Here is a 19,492-nt window from a genome sequence, read left to right on the forward strand (position 1 = left end):
AGAGCGGGTCCTGTGCAGCCGTGCTTCCGCGGCTTGCAGACCACCCTGAGGGAAGACATGGAATACTTTGGGGGGCGGGGGTGTACATACCTAACATTATCTGATGCCTGGAGCTTCATCTAACCTGCAGCGAGGTAAATGCCCACCACACCCAGAGAGGTGTCCGGGCAGGTGTGCCCCCGAGTCCGCAGGCTCCGAGGCCCGGGCGCCGGCAGGGGGCATGCGAGAGCCTCCGGGCGCCCCGGGCGGGGCGGATACAGGGCCGGGAGGGGCGCCGGGGTAACCTTTTGGTTGGTTGCTGCAGGGTGCCCGACTGACTGCCCAGGCCCCTTTTAAACTTGGTCTCTCCAGCATCCTCCCTTTTCGCTGCGGCGCGCGACTCGGTAAGTGTCTTCCGACCCGCTCGACGCCGGAACAGGCCACGTGGGGGTCTCTGGTGGCACTTACTAGACGCGCCCCTCCTTGCCCCACGTGCCCGCCCCGTCCGGGCGTCCGTGACTCCGGTTCGGCCTCAGCTCGGCGCCCCCTCGGGAAAGGACCCCGATGGAAGGAACTCCCTGGAGGCACCCATGAGGGCCCCTCTTAGGTGGGCACGTCCTCGTGGAGCCGGGGACCCTGAGTCGAAAAGAGAACTTTTCGAGAACGCGGCTGGGGGCGGCGGGCGCGGAGCCGGCTGGGTGTCCGTGTTGTAGGCGCACTCGGGGCTCCCGCCTGCCCGCGCTTGGCAGTGGCCCCGACATGGCCCGTTTGGAGAGTGAGCGGGACGGTGGATCTGGGCGCTGGCAGTTTCCGTGCGGAGCAGAGTGAATCCGGTGCTCGCCACAAACGAAGGGGATTCCGCTCGCACAGCCTCTCATGCCACTCACACAGGCGCCTTTCCGTTGCCACTTTGCAGGGTAGCTGGGCTTTTTAAAAAGTCTGGGGTGAGTCTTGCCTGAACTGATAACTGCTGTGAGCCCTCATGAGGGAGTCTGCAATGTTCTCCCCCCACATTCGCCGTTTCAGGAGTGACCAGTGCTTTATGCAGCACAGGACCCTCTTCCAGCATTTTCGGGGTGTGAAGCCCGTCATGGTTTTCTGTCCGGGGAAGAAAATCTTTAACCACTGGGGTTCCGATCTGTGTCCACTAAGACGCAGGCACACCTTGCTGGAGAAAGGGTTATTCTCTGAATTTTGTAAAGATACAAATTTAGAGTTGAATGAATGAAGGAATACCCTAGGTATCACTGAGTAATCTCCCCCCTTGAAATGTGAGGCTTGCGGGGTTCACATGTTTGCACTAGAGTTATGAAAGACTTTTTCACTTATTAGAAAGTATCTAGTTTTACGGATTGGGAAGCCCAGTGGGACACCATTTTGTCACGCTTTTAAAGAGGGGGGAGGGGCGCCTGGATGGCTTAGGTCATGATCCCAGCGTCCTGGGGTCGGAGCCCCGCATCGGGCTCCCTGCTCCGCGGGAAGCCTACTTCTCCCTCTCCCACTCCCCCTGCTTGTGTTCCCTCTCTCCTATCTCTGTCTCTGTCAAGTAATAAGATCTTTAAAAAGAAAAAAAAACAATAAAGGGGGGAAGGTAGTGTTGCGAGCTGTGCTGTAGGGACCCCTTTTGCGGCCACATATATGAGCCCAGAGCACAAGGCCAGTTTTCCCTGCCCTGCGTCCCTCAATCCGGTGACTAAATACTCCCACACCTGGAAGTGCAGTGGTCAGGCTTTGTTTTACAATTCCTTTACGTGTTGGGGATTCCTCTTAAGCCAAACTGTTGCAACGTTTCCATCTGAGACAGAAACATGGGCTGAGAGAGCCAGGCGGCGCCGCAAGGAAGCGGCAGCTTGCGCCAGTGTCTATTTAAGGATTGTGGAAACTCAACAGGGGCTGGAGACCGTTCTCAACTTGCTACCTCTGCCTCTGGGTAAACAAGTTCCAGGCTTCCTTTGGTTTGTAAATCTGTTTCAGTGTTTCCTAGGTACAAACTGTTGCCAGTAACGTTTACTTTTTTTCTGAAATTGATACTATTCCAGGCTAATGTAACCAAGAGATCAAGCTGCTGCTGACATTATATTCAATGCAATCCCAGAGGATAGGAATTTAATTCACTGTTCGTTTTACTCCTGGCTGAAAGTGACCAGGTTGGTTCCCAAGTGTGAGGAAATCTTGAAGAATGTAGCCTTTTTACAGGAATTCTATTCAAAGGTAGCTTTTTATTCATCAAAGGTAGCTAGTAGATAACTACAATAATAGACACTCTACAAAACAAAAAACAAAGCCCCAAACCATAAAGAGTGACATGATATTCCTAACGTTGTTGTTCTCACTTTTCTCTCAGGCTCAGTCCAGTTCAAGATGCTGTCGAACTTCAGGTATGGCCCAAATGGAGAGAATTTGGCTTGAGTTACTAAATAGCTGAATGGAATTCTTGGCCAAGGATGAGAACCCTAATCTGATTAGCTACGCTTCTCTGATGGGTTAAAGGATTTACCTGAGGCCAACGAAATAGGAATTGGTTTCATGATCACATCCCTCCTCCCTTTAGAAAGTATGTTTTAATTAGAAAGGGGGAAAACCTCTAGTATATAATACTTTATTATGCCAAGAAAAGGTTATTTTTTAAGTGGACTTTTAAGTAATTGACATTTAATCTTTCAAAGTATCTTTTCCAATGGTGGCCATTTTGCATTTGAGTCTTCCAGAAGGTTGAGGTCGAGAAGCTTTAGTAAAATAGGGTTTGAGTTAAACATTCACTTTTATATCAGAACATTACTAAGTCTGAGTTGTGAGCCCTGAGTTGACAATGTATAGTATGTTGGGGAATTTTATTTAAAGTTTTCGTAAACGTGGTCTAGAAACCACTGTTTATTTCTTCTTCTTCTTCTTCTTTTTATTTATTCATTTGAGATACAGAGAGAGCATGAGCAGGGAGAGAGGCAGAGGGAGAGGGAGAAGCAGGCTCTCTGCTGAGCCAGGAGCCCGATGCGGGGCTCGATCCCAGGACCTTGGGATCATGACCTGAGCCGAAGGCAGACGCTTAACCATCTGAGCCACCCAGGCACCCCACCACTGTTTATTTTCTTAATAGCACATCTTATTTAGTACTTGCTGCTCTAACTACCTGCTGTGATACTTCTTTTACAGGCCTGGTGCTTGAAAGAATTGTGCTTGAAAGAAGCTTTTCAAGAAGGTAAAATATATTTGAACATGTGGTAGTTCATAAATATAGAATAGAAGCTCTTGCTTTCTTTGTCCCTTTCGTGGTAGTATCAGGGGTGAATTTTTTTTTTTTTTTTTTTTTTTATATTTTGGTTAGTTCTGAATTTTTTTTTTTTTGCATTTAATTTTTTTATTGTTATGTTAATCACCATATATTACATCATTAGTTTTTGATGCAGTGTTCCATGATTCATTGTTTGTTCATAACACCCAGTGCACCATGCAAAACGTGCCCTCCTCAATACCCATCACCAGGCTAACCCATCCCCCCACCCCCCTACCCTCTAGAACCCTCAGTTTGTTTTTCAGAGTCCATCATCTCTCATGGTTCGTCTCCCCCTCTGACATACTCCCCTTTTCTTCCTCTCCTGTTATCTTCTTCTTTTCCTTTTTTCTTAAAATATGTTGCGTTATTTGTTTCAGAAGTACAGATCTGTGATTCAACAGTCTTGCACAATTCACAGCGCTCACCGTAGCACATACCCTCCCCAATGTCTATCACCCAGCCATCCCATCCCTCCCACCCCCAACCACTCCAGTGACCCTCAGTTTGTTTCCTGAGATTAAGAATTCCTCATATCAGTGAGGTCATGTGATACATGTCTTTCTCTGATTGACTTATTTCACTCAGCATAACACCCTCCAGTTCCATCCACGTCGTTGCAAATGGCAAGATCTCATTCCGTTTGATGGCTGCATAATATTCCATTGTGTATATATACCACATCTTCTTTATCCATTCATCTGTCGATGGGCATCTTGGCTCTTTCCACAGTTTGGCTATTGTGGACATTGCTGCTATAAACATTGGGGTACATGTACCCCTTCGGGTCCCTACATTTGTATCTTTGTGGTAAATACCCAGTAGTGCAATTGCTGGATCGAACGGTAGCTCTAATTTCAACTGTTTGAGGAACCTCCATACTGTTTTCCAGAGGGGTTGCACCAGCTTGCATTCCCACCAACAGTGTAGGAGGGTTCCTCAGGGGTGAATTTTGAGAAGATGCCAAATAGCTATAAGAATATATATCTACTTGCCCCATAGAGAATTTTACAGAATATAGTTCCATTTAGTCTTTACCAACCAACCAGCCCCAGCCTGAAGCTTGACACTGCTCTCTTGACAACTTTGTCAATTATGCTTTATAATTTGCAAAGGTTATTTTTAAATCTCATTCTTTTGACTATCCTAAAGATATGTTTCAAAGTATAAATTTGGTTTTGTTACATGCTTACAGATTTTTCCATAATAGATCATTTTAATGATTACATTTGATTCTTTTGACAGGAGACAGATCAATGGATTCTTAAGGATAAGAGAGGGGCTGGTTGCAAAGGAGCATGAGGGAGTTTTGAGGAAATGTTTTATATCTTGATTATGGTGGTGACTGCATTTGTCAAATTTCGGGATGAGTTTTGCTAAATGTAAATTTCACTTCAATAAATGTGACTTTAAAAACTTTTCTGGCATCTTAATGACCTTTCCAATGCAATCTGTGGCAAGGCAGTTTTGGGTCAGTGCTTGAATGATTTCCTGAGGGGTTAAAAATGGCAAAAGCATCAAAATCATTTGGGGGGTATAGTCACATAAGTGACTTGTGCACACAATAAATATCTGAGAAAAAGGGGATCAAAGGGCATATGTTGGCTTACCCATTGGGGATATATAATTTCTCTTTATGGCTTTTTTGAGCAACAACACATACTCCTTGTCTTCTCGACAGCTGCATTTTAAGTCAGATGCCAGGCACTTTGCCCTCAGTCTCTTGACAGTCCATTCTAGTGGCCACATGGTGGCAGAATACAGAGTGTGAAATTTGTTACCCTTACATGCCCTGTAACTTGGTAGGCACTGCTTTGGGTTCCTTTGTAGCTTTGCTTTCCACACTGGCAGTTTCCTCTTCCAAGAAAATTTAGAATGGCCTTGACTGACACCAGCCACGGAATTTGGGAAATGAAGTGTGAGGTTTTAGCTGCTGAGTAAATAGGCTTGGGTTGATCTGAAAGCTTGATGCATCAGCCACACGGTTTACTCCTGAAAAAAATCAGTCTGAACTCTCCCTTTTACTCTTGGGATTTTCAAGGATGCTTCTGCAAGGAAAGATGGGCCAAGTATTGGTTGTGAGTTATTGTTCTTACTGTAGGTAATAAGTAGGTCTAACCACAGAGCCTGTTGAGCCCTGCCCCATGACCAAAATGTGATAGGAATATAACTTTATGCTAATGGTTATGGTTTCTTTGAAAATGTATAATCTTAGGAACTCCAGTCACTATCTTCCCCAGATGTGACTTGCCCAGTATCACGGTTATGCTATTGCTCATGTCAGTTCAGGTAGATTGAGTCACATAATTAGATTTCAAGAATGGGCATATCCCATTTTTGACATAGGCACTCCACAGTATTCTTAAGCCCTGACTACAAGTGGTTTCTGGTTCTTAAAAGCAAGCAAATCTTTGTAGTTCAAGTGACTATTCCAAACTAAATAAGTATTTTTGAGGTTTCTAAAACCTCAAATAAACATATTTTCATAATTCGGCAAATATTCACTGTGTTTCTCTTGTGTGTTAAATCCTGTGGTAAGACGACTCCTGCCTTAATAGTGCTGGTGTGGTGTGACTTAAGCATATCACTAAATAAGTTAGAATATGCCCCAGTCAACTTCTGTTAGAAGGACTAACTTCACTTAGTATCTGAGTCAGTATCTGAAAGATCCAATTGTTAGGACAAACTCTGAAGAGACTATTTTTACACATACACACACCCCCCATCACTACCACATTCCCTGAAGGATTTAGGGCTTCTAAACAAACAGTAAACAATACAATAATTAGAAGAGAGAATAAAAGCTCAGCAAGAAGAGAGCAGGATTATAAAACCAAGCCATTAGACCTCATGCATTAGGCTCCTGCCAATTTGGCTCCGAGCCTCCTAGGAGCTGGCAAAAAGAGCCTGTTGGCAATTTGTCACTAGGCACTTGAATATGAATTTAAAATAGAAAAGGAGGAGGAGGTGGGGTCATTTTCATTCTTGGTTCCCTGGAACCTAAGTGAAAAGATGTTTTTTTTTTTCCCCCTTCATGATCTCAAGTACCTTGAAGGAGGAAGTAGAACAGAAAAGGTGTCCATATAACTAAACAAGGATCTAGAGATCATGGAGACTGATGGATTTGATGCAGAATAGTGAGGTCGGTCGGCCAGTGACCCCAGCTTGTTGTCAAGACAAAGGGATAACACCTCTTGAGAAAAAAGCCATATTGAGATGGTGTAAACAGCCAGATACATGTTTGAAAGGCTTATTTTCATTTTGTACTCAAAGTTTGCCTTTCCAAAATTTACCATATATTCATGAACCAAAGAGTCCTGATTCCAATATTATGTTATAAAATTGTGATTTATCACAATCTGGGACTATGCAACCATGACTAGAGGGCCCCCTCGTGGACCTTATCTGCACTCTCCACCATTGCCATCTGCATTTCCGGAAGGACAGCTCCACATCAATCTGTTTCAGAGATAAAGAGATAAAATCCAGTCAAATCAGTTTGATCTATGTCACAGGGGTTCCTTTCTAGGAGCAGAGCAGAACGGTGCTGTTGATGGATCAGAGCCGAATACCATTGATTTTCCAGTTGGGCAGATGCCCTGGCATGTTACCCCCATGCAGAATAGAGAACACTGTATCATTTATAGACCTTCTGTGGTAGAGAAATATGTGCAACTTTGGGAATCATCATAGGGTCCAAACTGCATGCTTAAACACAGTAGGAACTGACTACAAGACACTTGAGCACTTGAACCATGGCTACTCCACACTCATCTGCACAGAGGTATAAAAAATATCAGCTTTGGAAGAATTAATATAAACAAATAATGTGAAGTATCTCAACTTTATATTGACTATATGTTAGATGATAATATTCTGGATACTGGGTTAAATGAAATATGAAAATTATATAAACGCTATTTGCATATTTCTGTTGGGCAGTACTAATCTAAAACAAGAATCAAAATATTCATGGGAGGGGTGCCTTGGTGGCTCAGTTGTTAAGCGTCTGCCTTCGGCTCAGGTCATGGTCCCAGGGTCCTGGGATCGAGCCCCGCATCAGGCTCCCTGCTCAGCGGGAAGCCTGCTTCTCCCTCCCCCACTCCCCCTGCTTGTGTTCCCCTCTCTTATTGTGTCTCTCTCTGTAAAATAAATAAATAAAATCCTTAAAAAAAATATTCATGGGAACAGGCAGATCATGGTTCCATGGTCCATAGAGAGAAAGGTGTCACCCTCCTACTATAGGACCTGGAGGAGAAGCAAGAGTAAAATTAGATTGGCACTCAACAATACAGCATTTCCAGGTAGCAGCTCTTTTTCCCAGAGCACAGGGGCACCGACCCAGCGCCATTTAGAAGACTGGATATAAATTCTACCCTCACGCTGCTAGCACCTTCGGGGATTATAAATGAAAGGCTTCAGGATGTATTTATTAAACACTCTTTTGTTCTAAGATTATGTACACGTATTGATGTGTTATCAGGGGCCAAAGGACTTGGTATGCTACATCTTGTCAAAAGACAGCCTCCTTAGTGAAGGAGGAGTATGAAGAACAGTTCTGGTTTCCTGACCTCGTTAGTTTTGGGGGGGGGGTGTCCCTAGTAATCTGTCTTTCATGTTTAATGGAAGGTAAAGACTGGGGGAGGTGGCACCATAAGTATTACCAGAACTTACATGAAACCTTATGTTAAGCAAAATGTTCCCCAACATTCTCCCTTTCCCTCATTTCACTTAGGTCTAAAAAGCAGCTCTGTGTAAAACCCCTTTTGTAGTTTTCCTTACTACTAATAATGACTTTATCATTTTGTCTTTTTAAAAATTCTTTATTTAAATTCAATTTGGTTAACATATAGTGTATTATTAGTTTCAGGGGTAGAATTTAGTGATTCATCAGTTGCATATAACACCCAGTGCTCATTTCACCAAGTGCCCTCTTTAATGCCCATCACCCGGTTACCCCATCCCTCTACCCACCTCCCCTCCAGCAACCCTCAGTTTGTTCCCTATAGTTAAGAGTCATGATTTGCCTCCCTCCTTGTTTTTATCTTACTTTATTTTTCTTTCCTTTCCCCTATGTTCATCTGTTTTGTTTCTTAAATTCCACATATGAATGAAATCATAGGGTATATGTCTTTCTCTGACTGACTTATTTTGCTTAGCATAATACCCTCTAGTTCCATCCACATGGTTGCAAATGGCAAGATTTCATTCTTTTTAATGGCTGAGTAATACATACATATATATGTATATATATATCTATCTATATATATGATATTTGCGTCTTCTTTATCCATTCATCTGTAAGTGGACATCTGGGCTCCTTCCATAGTTTGGCCGTTGTGGACATTGCTGCTATAAACATTGGGGTGCAGGTGCCCATTCAATTCAGCACTTTTGTATCCTTTGGATAAATACCTAGTAGTGCAATTGCTGGGCCATAGGGTAGTTCTATTTTTAAATTTTGAGGAGCCTCCATACTGTTTTCCAGAGTGGCTGCACCAGCTTGCATTCCCACCAACAGTGTAAGAGGGTTCCTCTTTCTCCACATCCTCACCAACATCTGTTGTTTCCTGACTTGTTAGTTTTAGTCATTCTGACTAGTGTGAGGTGGTATCTCATTGTGGTTTTCATTTGTGTTTCCCTGATGCCAAGTGATGTGGAGCACTTATTCATGTGTCTGTTGGCCATTTGGATGTCTTCTTTGCAGAAATGTCTGTTCATGTCTTCTGCCCATTTCTTGACTGAATTATTTTTCTCAGGTGTTGAGTTTGATAAGTTCTTTCTAGATTTTGGATACCAGCCCTTTATCGGATATGTCATTTGCAAATATCTTCTCCCATTCTGTTGGTTGCCCTTTAGTTTTGTCGACTGTTTCCTTTGCTGTGCAAAAGCTTTTTATCTTGGTGAAGTCTCAATAGTTCATTTTTGCTTTTGTTTCTCTTGCCTTTGGAGACGTGTCTTGCAAGAAATTGCTGTGGCCAAAGTCACAGAGATTGCTGCCTGTGTTCTCCTCTAAGATTTTGATGGATTCCTGTCTCATATTTAGGTCTTTCATCCATTTTGAGTCTATTTTTGTGTGTGGTGTAAGGAAATGGTCCAGTTTCATTCTTCTGCATGTGGCTGTCCAATTTTCCCAACACCATTTGTTGAAAAGACTGTCTCTTTTCTACTGGATATTCTTTCCTGCTTTGTTGAAGATTAGTTGACCATAGAGTTGAGGTTTATTATTTTGTCTTTTAACAGTAAGTGGTGGATTCTTCCCTTAGTTTTCACATTTCTCTTAAGCAGTGATTCTTTAGAGGGGATGGGGTTGGGGAGACAATTTTGCCCTCCTTGGGGACCACTGTATTGTCTGAACACACTTTGATTCTCATAATTGGGTGGGGGAGCTGTTATTGGCATCTTGTGAGCAGAGGCCAGGGATGCTACAAAATATCCTCTCATGCACAAGACAGCCCCCACACCAAAGGATTACCTGACCCAAAACGCCAATAGTTCAGAAATTGAGAAACCCTTTCTTAGAAAATGTCATTCCCAACAATGCCAACCTGCTAAGGTGCTACCGAGTATGCTCAGGCCAGTCCCAAACTATGGCTTTCTCATGCACAGAAAGGTTCTCTGGACTTTGAGGCCTGCAGGGACTTATTCACAAGCTTCGTTGTTTTCACTTCTATGTGAACACATTCATCACAGCACTTACAAAATAGTAATTCACTGTTATTTTAAGAAGGAGCTATATGTATATGGATTTTCTTCTAACCCTCTCAAAAATCTAGTTTTAATGTTGATTGTAAGTGGCCAGAAACTCAAAATTTGCTCATCACAAACTTGTGGTTTTCTTTTTTTTTTTTTTAAGATTTATTTACTTTAGAGAGAGAGAGAGAGAGAGTGTGTGTGTGTGTGCGCGCGCGCACGCAAGGTGGGGGAGGGGCCAAGGGAGAGAGGCTTAAGCAGACTGTGCCCAGCGCAGAGCCTGACATGGGGCTTGATCGTACAACTCATAAGATCACGGCCTGAGCTGAAACCAAGAGTCAGACGTCCAAGCAACTTTGCTACCCAGGTGCCCCAAACTTGTAGTTTCTTAACCAGAGTTGGTGGAACTGGAAGTCTTAGCTTGGTCACTGAGGCAGAACTTGCCCAAACCTGCTGAGGGGACTGTCAGATCCCCAACCAGGCCTTAGAGTCCATAAACCACCCCAAAATGGTCACAATGATCTACTTCTGTGATAAATAACTTCAGGTTTCTTGAGGAGCCCTTAACACATCAAAAGAACATTCTCGATCCCCCTGTAAAACAAAAACCCATATCCAAGGAATTGAGACCAAATATGACTGACCATGCTCCACCCTCTCTAATTTTAACCTTGACCAAAAGATTCTGACTAATTTTAGAACGCAGAGAACAATAAAAACCTGAGACCATTGAATTACTCCATTGGCAAAAGTAAAACAAGCCCCTTTAAGTTGTCTGGAGTGGAATCTGGTTCAGCTGATGGGCCCGTCCCGAGCCAGAGCCCTTTCAAACCACCCATCGAGGCAAAGACACTTTTGATGCAGTAGCTGTGAGATGTAGCAGCAGAATAAGGCACCCAGTAGCAATGCCGGGCCACGGCCGCAAACACTCAGTGTGAGATGGGGCCAGGGTTCCTGGGGCTCGGAGCAGTCAGAGGGGCTGCCTATCCCTCAGATTAGAGTGCCCTCCTTCGCGGTCTTCTGAGCATAGCCATTTGTAATGTTATACTTTCTTGCATAAAAAAAATACAGCACGTGCCCCATGGTCACAAACAGTAGGGAGATGAAGACCAGCATGCCGAACTCCTGAGGCTCTGCTTCTGGAATGTTCTCCTGAAGAAGCTGGGTCACGGTGACATCAAAGGACCAGAGACCTACGGGGCAGCAGTGTTGGGGGAGAATAAGTATAAACAGGTATCAGAGACCTTGGTGAGAATTTCAGCTCTGGCACCGAATGGCATTGTCACGTTGGGTAAACAAAGTTTTCTGGGGCTCAGTTTCCTCATCTGTGAAATGGGAACAGTTAGAGCACTACCTCGCTGGAGGATTAGATGAGACAGTGTTGTGAAGTGTGTAGCATCATGCCTGGTCATCTCTGCATGGTAGTTACTCTCATAATTTGTGGTATTATGAGTATTTTTTTGAGTCACCATCACCACACCATTACTACCTAGCAATATAACTTCATTTGGGGTGTATTTACACCTCCACTCCAAAAATGTGTAGGACAGAGAGCCATGTTTTGAGCTTCCAATCTGGTTCCAATTCCAGACTCTCCCTCTTTGCTCCTGGGTTAGCACAGCAGGAATTAGCCTCCTCTCTCTCAAACGCCCCACTTTCAACCACATAAAGAGGCTCTGTTTGATTACTTTGGAAGCAGCCTCAGGACCTGCTATTGAGGCATCAAATAGGGCAGAACCAGCCACGGTGATGAGTGGCAGCAAGGGGGCTCTCACGCCTGCCTCCCCGGGGAACTGCTCCCAGCCTAGCTTCTGTCTGCCTGGCTGGCTGGATTCTCCCTGAGATCCAGCGTGGGCCCTACAGAGGCCTCCTGGTTGCCTCTGTACTGATTCCCAGACTTAGCTCTGAACTCAAGAATTATTTGGACTGAATATGCTTGTGTCCTCCCATATCTGCCTTTCCAAAGCATTGGCCAGGCCTTCTGTCTTCCTGTGCTGCCCCCCGCCATCCTGCTGTGGCCACTGCCTGGGGGCCCTGACCAGCCCCCCCCCATCTTCTGGGCTGTGCTGACCACCCAGCCTGGTCTCTCAGTCTCTAGGGGCTTGACCTGCCAAAGGCCTTGCCCTGCACCAGACTCTGACGTGGAACTCACCTGTCCAACCCCTCTACCTGGCCCTTAACACACAGTGCTGGGGAAGCATTTGTGAAATGCCCCAGTGGTATGATGGGGAGTGCCCAGAAGTGAGGCCTAATTAGGCACTGAGAGAATTATTTACACATTGAGGGCATAAAGAGTTACAGTTCTTAGATTCTTTTTTAAAGATTTATTTATCTTAGAGAGAGGGAGAGCATGAGCAGGAGGGGCAGAGGACAGGGAGAGAGAATCTCAAGCAGACACTGCACTGAGCTCAGAGCCCAGCGTGGGGCTCGATCCCAGGACGCTGAGATCATGACCTGACCCAAAACTAAGAGTCGGATGCTCAACTGACTGCACTGCCCAGGCGACCCTACAGCTCTTAGATTTTAAAAGGCAAAGTGACTTTGGGGCAATGTGCCAAATCTTGTTGTCACCAGAGTTCTATCACTTAGTTTCCAACAGAATGGAAAAAAATTCTTTACTGAGCCAATGCCTAGGATGAGCCTGGCCCCGGGGACGCCTGGTAGAATGCCAAGGTGGGCCACAGGCCACCCGTCCTGGTGAGAGAACCGGTCACCACCACCACCAGAACTTGCACGCTGACCATGCCAACCAACATGCAAGATATCCTTGTGGGCACTCGTGCTTTGAACGTGTGCAGTCTCAATAGCACACAACCCCAAGGTCATGTGTAATTCTGCCGTGTATAAAGATAAAGGGCACCTCCTGGCAGTGGGTGTGTAGGAGAAATGCAGCACCCATGCTGCTCGGCATTGTGGTTCGGTATCACTGCCCGGCCCACACCCACCCTTACACAACGGGGCTTGTCAAAGCACCGGAAGTACAGCCAAGACAGAATAATGGCGACTAGGGAGATGAGAGTCAACATTCATTCTTAGCAAGTAGCTCCTCTGCTTGTGACTTCCCTGCCGGGTAGGCATTTTCATCACGACCCCGTCCTACAGAGAAGGAAAGGGTGATACAGGGAACTTAGGTGGCTCGCTGGCATCATCAGGCAGCCTGGCTCCAGGTCCTGAGCTAGCTTCTTCATGAGTGTCAAGAGCGTTCTGCGTCTCTGGAATCCTCAACAAGGATCAGCGAAAAGAACTCCTATTACAGTAGAGAAAAGCCGGAAGCTTGTCATGCTGAGCGCTGCTCTGGATTACAGGCAGCCGATGACAGTCCATGTTCTCCAAATGCGATCATTTCCTTTGTGTCAGGAAGCCTCGAGGTGCACTCGGCCCCCTTTTGAACTAAATAGTTTATGATCACATTGTGAATTGCACAAATCTTAGATGACCAATCTGCTCTCAGTTGTTCATGCAATTAAAGGCTGGAAGTACAAACCAAATATCCTAATAAAAAATAATCTACCTGTCAGGTACTTTGCTTAAAATATTTTAGAAGTTAAGTAAACTCCAGATGAAAGAACAGGTTTCTAAATCAGTCATTTAGAATTCAGAGCACAATTTCTCTCTCCTACACCCCCACTTCATCAGAGGAATGAGGTTCCCAGGCCAACCCATGGTTCTATAACCTCTTGAATCTGATCTACAAAACTCTCATTTCCCCTTTCCCAGTGTTCCAAAGCTTCTGTGGACCAAGAGGTTCTGGGTCTCCATGGCAGAAATAAGGAAAATATCCCCCTACCCCCATGCTCTCACCCTACTGTGGCTCCAGCAGTGAGAAGGTAAAGCTCTGAGCCCCTAGAGGTCAGGGACCTTGCTGAAGCCCCTAGAAGTCAGGAACCTTGCTGAAGCCCCTAGAGGTCAGGGACCTTGCTGAAGCCCCTAGAGGTCAGGGACCTTGCTGAAGCCCCTAGAGGTCAGGGACCTTGCTGAAGCCCAGGACCTAGAGCACAGAGGAGGCTTGTTGCTGACCTAGAGCACAGAGGAGCATACAGGAAGGCTTGCTGAATGAACGAAGAACGTAGATTTGGTTGTTGATCCACACCACCACCACACTTTCCACTTCCTCCATTTCTGACTTGGGCTTGGGGAATCCACTGGTTCTGAGCTGTGGCCTCAGGGAGGGGCTTGGAAGGTGGTGACTTTGGATTTGGGGGAGGGAACAAGGCTTGGGTGGAAATCTGATCTCAGGGATTCCATGTCTAAGAGCAAGGCCCCGATTCTGCCCAGGTTGGGAATCTGCAGGTCTAATCATTGGGGCCAATAAGCTGTGAAGTGATTTCTATTGCCATCACTGTTGATCCCAACATGTCACTGTTGGATTCACCATGCATCAACTGACCCGATTAAAAAAAAAAACAAAACAGCAATAATTAAACACCCTTACTAAATCAGATAAGTTCTCATTGCCACAGATGAATGACATGTGGTTAGTGCCAAAGTGCCAAGACCAAGCTCTTAGGACAGACAAGCATGTAGACCTTCAAAGTTACATGCGTTGTCCTGGGAAAGGATCTCCCTCTCCTCCGCTAAGCAGCCAAGGAAGGTTTGGGCCCCACCAAGCTGCCCTCTTTCCTGTCTCTCCATCCCAGTTCCACAGAGAAAGGGTCCAGGTCAAAATGCTCCTTTAATGTAGATGCCGTCTGTAGCACTGACGTGCTTGACACCTAGGAAAATGACACTCTCTGGAGAAATGCCCCAGCTTCTTGGCCGTTGTTGTGACAATTCTGAGGCAAATCCTACACAGTGTCCCGCAGGGCCCCAGCAAGACATTTCCATGTCTTCACATTTTAGCCTTTGTACAACTGTCTAGCCTAGAGCACTCTTTCTTTCTTTTTTCTTTTTAAAGATTTTATTTATTTATTTGACAGAGAGACACACAGCGAGAGCAGGGAACACAAGCAGGGGGAGTGGGAGAGGGAGAAGCAGGCTCCCCGCCGAGCAGGGAGCCCGATGCGGGGCTCGATCCCAATCATGACCTGAGCCGAAGGCAGACGCTTAATGACTGAGCCACCCAGGCGCCCCCTAGAGCACTCTTTCTTTGTGGCACCTGCTCAGTTTGTTCTGTAAGGATCTCTTAATTGTGCCTCCCTCTAGGAAAGCTTCTCTAACTCCCAAGACCAGGTTTGGTGTCCCTCCTATATATTCTCAATCCTCTGCCTACCGCTCCACCCCCTCCCCCCAAACACACATAGCTCCTTTCACTTTGTATTGTTGACTGTTTGCTCAACAGTCTCCCATCCAGACTCTATGCTCCACAGGGCTAAGCTTTTGCGTGATGAAACCACTCTCATATCCCCAGTGTCTAGGACAGTTCTTTTCACATAACATGTTCTAGGTAAATGAACGATAAAGACTTACAATGACACCATGGAGAGACCATCAAGATTACTTAGCACCATCACAGTCTGCAGAATGCCATGTCACACTGGACCCACTACTCACCAATTCTTGCCAGGATCACACCCGAGAATAGCAAGATGATGGAGATGTAAGACTCAGGAGGCTTGGGGTCCAGCTCACCTTCACATAGAACTGTGCTATTGGTCCAGTGGATGGAAAATCAGTCTGGGAGGATAGGCTGGTTCATGTTTCTTTCGAAGACATAGACATGTACCTGGTCCTCTTTTAGCAACTCACAGTTTGAAGAAGAGTTTTTGCTTAATGAAAGTGAGAAAACAGCCAGATCAAACAGGCTTCCAGAAGCAAAGACAGAAAAGACGCAGAGTGTGAGACAGCCTCCATGGAGCCAGCTGGATAGGATTCCTGTGGTGACCAAGCGGTGGTGCTCTCTGAGCCTGGTGAAGAGCATGGTGCCTATCAGGGCAGATCAAGCTGACGGGGCCATGAGGATGCTCAGCAGGGAGCCTCCGACCCCTGGGGTATAGGTGTAGCTGGTGGTGATGCAGTCGAAGCCCAGCAGCATCACATAGAGGAAGGCCAAGCCCGAGCCTGCCGGAAAGACAGTGCCTGTAGTACGCCTCCCCCGCCTCGCGGCCCATGCGCAGCCACCTTCCGGGGTTTGGGAGGCAGAGGGGAAGCCCTGTGGTTCTGGCCTGTTGTCCTTCAAGGTTAGACTTGTGGTCCTTGAACCTTCCCAAAGTTTCGGGCTTGTTGATGAATCCATCAGTGGTTTCCTGAGGGTCCATTTCACCTAAAATAAAATCCAATAAGCCTGACGTCAGTGCCCTGCCCCAATGCTTTCAGCCCAACCCTGCCCTCATCTGCTTCTAAGTTGGGCAATTCCCGCGGGTGACGATGGTTTCCTATGCCAAGCAGCATGTCTTTCTGAGAGTCTCTCTCCAGCCCCAGGAACACAAGGAGAGGCCGTACTGGATGTGCCCAGGCATCACACCTCTGGGAACAGCACTTTCTGGAGAAATGGCCCAGCTTCCTGGGCCATTGTTGGGACAATTCTGAGGTAAATCCTACACAGTGTCCCACAGGGCCTTAGCAAGACTGAGTCCCAATACAGTAATCTGTATGGCAATACACTCTTCATTGGCTCTTCTCCCTTCCCTGTTTTATTTCCCATCACCGCCCCCCCCATGCTTCCTGGGATCACCTGCCAGATAGATTACTTTTCACCCCAAATCCTCATCTCAAGAATTGCTTTTGAGAGAACCCCAACTAAGACACACAATGAGGTCGGGAAGGTGGCCACTGACAGGAGAGAAAATACAGCAGAGCATGAAAGACAAATTTTCACAGGCTTGAAACATGGTAATGAACTCTTAAAAAATCTTTGGTTATGTTTCTGAAGAAACAGATACTTGTGAAAAGAAAATGATAATAGCGTTCAGTCTTCCAGCATGGAATAGGCAATGATTGTAAGCAGATTTAAAAAGAAAGAACCCTTTGTGAGAGGCGTTTAGCACAGATGAAGACAAGCTCTGGGGGAAAAAAAAAAAAAACGACAGGAGGGCTGTGAAGGAAAGAGATGGGGTCAGGCCAAATCCATTGTAGCCAAGAACTAAGGGGAGAAGGAAACTCTTGGTTGTAGAAAAGAATTTATTGCCAGAGCAGCTTTAAAAAAAAAAAAAAAAGAAAAAGCTAATAACCATAACCACACCGATGAAAAACCAGCTAACACTGACTAGTTTCACTATATGCCACGGCGCAAAGTGGGGCTTTGCAGAGGCGATCTTTCTGCCATGGCATTCCTGCCATCAGTCCTGCCGTTGTTACCCCTACTGAACAGACAGTGAGACACGCAGTCTGAGCCAAATGACTCTGCCTGGTTACACAGCTAAAAGGGACAGATGGAAAGCTACAGCACAATTTATCTATTTATCTATCTAACTACTTACCTACCCATCCTTCATCTAAATGCGTGCATCTATCTCTATAAATACACATATTTTATTCATACAATGAGATCTGGTAGGCTTGAATTGCAGAACAGCTTGAGAGAAAGGATAATTAATTAGAAGAAGTCCAGAAAAAGAAACTGATCTCAGAAGCAAGGCCTGAGCTCTGTTATGCCAGGCACATGGGCAACATTGAAATTTCAGCAGGCAGGGACAGCTTTTAATCTTGAGGTCATATTTATTGGCAGGTCCCCCTTCCTCACATCCTCACCCTAACATTAGGGAATCTCTGTTTTAAAAAACCCTACTGAGGGGCGCCTGGTGGCTTAGTCTGTTGAGCGTCCGACTCTTGATCTCAGCTCAGGTCTTGATCTCAGGGTCGTGAGTTCAAGCCCCATGTTGGGCTCCATGCTGGGTGTGGAGCCTACTTAAACAAAGAAACAAAAAACAAAACAAAAAAACCCCACTGCTGATATCAGAGATGGTCAATTCATCACACTGTCTTAGCCAAAGAGCAGCCCATACTCTCTGAGACGGTTGTCTTTCTACCTTAGCATCTTTAAGGAGGAGGATTATGAGTGAGAGAGGAAGAAGAAATTTGCCCTCAGGGCCATGAAATAGGTTGTATAGGTCAAATACTGCACAGTCTCATGGGAGTGCTACTCACATCGGTGTCTCTCTAAGTAAAGCCCCTGGAATGGGGCAGTGTACAACCTGTGTAACTGCATATCATGGCCCCACCTGCCCCAACCAATGAGATCAGCCATATGAACTACATGACCAATGGCACAGTTGGAACCTTCTCATTTTTTCACTGTTTCTAGGCACATTTGCAGACAAAATGTGGAGATTATAATCAGACTCAAGCTCCAGAAAGAAGAAATGAAATACTGACATAAAGGAGAAGAAAAGGACAATAGCTGTCTCTGACTTCATCTTACCTTGAGTGTTCACAGCCTCATGTTGCCTTTCTTGGAAGTGCCCTCCTCTTTGTTGCTGGGGTTTTACAGCCAATTGGGGAACTGGCTGATAAACCCTGGGCAGAAATAGAAACTCCACAAGAAGTGAAACCAACTTCCATCCAAGAATGAAACCACAACCAATCACATGAGATGCCCATGTCATCACCTGGCCCATGGACAGGGGAACAAATACGCTAATGATCTGGTCCAGCCACCGGACCGCTGTGTGCATCCCTGTAAGTGAGGGGAAGGGAACACTGCAACTCAGTGGCTGAGTCCTTCCTTCCTCCTGGCGAATTTAACAGGGTGCATTTGTTAGATTGGCTAGCCTTGCATGGGGTGAACTGTGGTGGAAACAGAAAAGATCCCTTTCAGGCTAATCATGGATTCATCACAGGATTTTCAGCCTGAAAGAAGCCTTCAGGATCAGTTCTGTTGAACTTGAACAATTAACAGATGAGTAAACTGAGGACAAGGTTACTTAGAGCTAATTATTCTAACTCCTGTCTCCTGTCTTCTCTTTTCTATCACATCCCGCTATCTTAACAACAATAATAACAATGATATATGATATATATCATTGATATATGATATATAACAAATATAACAACTAGTCATAATGTTATGGTAACTAACATGTCAACAAGGGGGAGGAGGATGAAGGACAGAACTAGTTGAAAACTTCCCAGTGCTAGGCACGTCGTTCTAAGCCTTCTCCATACAGCCGGCTCACTGACCCCTCACAACCACTCTAAGAGACCGACGGTAGCTCCCTTTTACAAATTAAGAAGTAGAGGCACAAAGAGGTGAATTTATCTTCTCAGGGTCACAGAGAACGTTAAGTGAGCTGAGATTCAAATCCAGGCAGGCTGACTCCAAAGCTTACTCTCTTAACTATTCCACCATTGCTGAAGAACATATTTGCAGGATCACTTAAAAAATCATAGTGAGCCTCGAAACAGAATCTGTGTTTTATTTTAGATTTCTTTAAAAGCAATTAACAGAGGCTAGGAGGATTTTCTCTTACCCAGAGACAGAGGACACTTTCAACACTATGTCACCCGGCTTTTACCCACATTGCTGTTTTATTTTGGGTGGTGTTATTTAAGCCAGAGTACATCCAAATAAGTGTAGTTTAAGAGAAGACATGATTATAAGGGGCTTCTACTCTTTGTGAGGAGTGTATTTTAATAGACTTCTCCGTGATAGCTTCCTTTATCTTGGCTACCAACTCG

General features: G+C 45.4%; 1 non-coding gene across 1 annotated transcript; it reads left to right on the forward strand.

The window, feature by feature from the left end:
• Window positions 1-2,414: 2,414 nt before the first annotated feature.
• On the forward strand, window positions 2,415-2,485 carry LOC112825335 (small nucleolar RNA SNORD93). The gene has a single exon (XR_003208653.1). It is a non-coding gene; the product is annotated as a small nucleolar RNA SNORD93 (small nucleolar RNA).
• Window positions 2,486-19,492: the final 17,007 nt, after the last annotated feature.

Source organism: Callorhinus ursinus, unplaced genomic scaffold (genome assembly GCF_003265705.2).
Source record: "Callorhinus ursinus isolate GAN/ISIS: 27379988/994484 unplaced genomic scaffold, GSC_fseal_2.0 scaffold12, whole genome shotgun sequence".
In the NCBI taxonomy this organism is placed as follows: domain Eukaryota; kingdom Metazoa; phylum Chordata; class Mammalia; order Carnivora; family Otariidae; genus Callorhinus; species Callorhinus ursinus.